This window comes from Nothoprocta perdicaria, unplaced genomic scaffold (assembly GCF_003342845.1).
Source record: "Nothoprocta perdicaria isolate Ctin4 unplaced genomic scaffold, notPer1 scaffold_381, whole genome shotgun sequence".
Classification (NCBI taxonomy): domain Eukaryota; kingdom Metazoa; phylum Chordata; class Aves; order Tinamiformes; family Tinamidae; genus Nothoprocta; species Nothoprocta perdicaria.
The window spans coordinates 219,617-221,673 of NW_020455623.1; the positions used below are offsets into that span (position 1 = coordinate 219,617).

Consider the following 2,057-nt stretch of genomic DNA (forward strand, 5'->3'; position numbering starts at 1 on the left):
TACTTGGTCTGTCTTTGAGACTAACAAAGACGTTTTGCATATTTGTCTTTAGCCAAGACCTCTACACTTGATTTAAAAAAAAAAAAAAAAAAAGAGAGAGAGAGAGATTCAGAATTGAAATAGAAGTATTTCCTATTTATTGGCACTATTGTTATTTCTTTTCTATTGACTTACAGAAAAGATGATGAATTGTGACATTCTCTGGCCAATTCCAGGTAGTTCTTCATTAAGCAAAGGCATACATGTAAAAAGTCTAAGCCTTTTCTTGTCAAAATTCTTAGCCTCATTGCCCTGTTTCTAGACAAATTCAGGGGGACACATTAGGAAATTTTCAAAGTCATTACAACAGACATGGAAATGTACCTCCTGTCTTGTCTAGTAAGGGAAATGACTCAGTAAATGAGAGAATCRGCCATTCCTCTTTATTTTTTTACCCCTGTGGTTTCATATTAATTTCTGGGGAAATGCAAAAAAATGAATTTGCTAGGGTTATCTGATCAGCAATATCCTCAAGGAGGACTCATTTCCACAGGCTTAGTAGAACATGTTCCTCATGGGGAAAAAAGTTTTCAGCAGGGCAATGAGGCCAAGCAATCAGCTACATTAACGTTAAATTCAATGTCACAATTGTCACCGTAAAATAAAAGGGGACTTGAGCAGTAGAGTCTGGGTAATTCAAATTTGTTAAAACATTGCTTGTACTTTTATCCCTTGACTTCACATCATTCAGTATACAGCAATTATCAACATAATTTTCCAGAATAAATATTAAGCTTTTCTAATGCTTTACAATGCTTCACGATGCAGCTCTAAGAATAAATAAAAGATTGTTGTTGGCACAATCTTTTATTGGCACTGTGATATTCACATAGATTACTTGCTGTTTTCTTTCAAACAAAAATTTTACAGGCATTTTCCTTTATCATACTCTAAACAAAGATCTACATAATTACATACCCTTCTATGGGAACATCAAGTCATTCATGCACTGCATTTCCAACACATACTTTTGAGAAGCATATCTTTATAAGGAAGATAGATATCTTTACAAGACCATTTAGTCAAGGTCATCTGAAGTCCATAGATATCCAAATACATAATAACACAATAGATGGTACTTAAATACACCGTACTTAACTTACAGAAGAAACCCTGAAAACAAAAGCAGCAGCCRAGGATACAACCACACTCCCTGTTTGGAGTGTTAAGTATGAATAGGGCACCTGAGTCAATGTTCAGGTAACCTGAAAATCATTACAATGGCTTGTACGATGGCTCAACTATATTACTGAAAAACAATGTAACACACACACTGCGCTAGGGAAACAATAAAATGAATGTGTAAGAAAAGGAGTTTACAGAACAAATTCACAAAACAAAAAAACAAATAAATAAAAGCATATCAGAATTAGACACCTTGTTGCATGGTGATCTCAGTCAAAAGGAAAAAAGCTCTACAATAAACTATAGGAAAATAATAAAAGGAGTAATAGAATTCACAAGAGATTATACATATTTTAAAACTTTATGAAAAATGGAGGCACTAACAAAACATACCCCATATTCTTTCACATTTCTTTTTCTTTGTTTGTTTAATAGACCTGGAAGTAAATCAGAAAACTGCAAAACATTTTACCATACTGGCAGATAAAAAAGCTTAAAATAAATGTAAAATGAGAGGGAAAACACAACATAATTTCCTGCTGCTTTAGTCTACTGTAATACTTCCAGAAAAGAAGAATAAACATAGAGGTAAATAACGAAGGATTTGGTGATGAAAGGCAGAATCRAAGCCCAGCAAGAATAGGGTGAGAAAGAGTCTAAAGAGAGGCTGCTGCTACAGCCCCCAGGCAACAGGACTCAATGTACCAAGAGGCAAGTGGGAATCTGGAAGCAGAGGAGACAGGAGAAAGGAGATGCAAGGCCCAAATGACAAAAAGTCTTTTTAAGTTGCTGAGTAGTAGTGAAAAAGAAAAAAAAGAAAAAGAAAAAAAAGAAAAAGAAAAAAAAGAAAAAGAAAAAAAAAGAAAAAGAAAAAAAAAGAAAAAGAAAAAAAA

General features: G+C 33.7%; 1 protein-coding gene across 1 annotated transcript in view; it reads right to left on the bottom strand.

The window, feature by feature from the left end:
- The window catches only part of STPG2 (sperm tail PG-rich repeat containing 2), a 169,524-nt gene that overhangs the window by 127,204 nt on the left and 40,263 nt on the right, over positions 1-2,057 (bottom strand). The window lies entirely within an intron of this gene.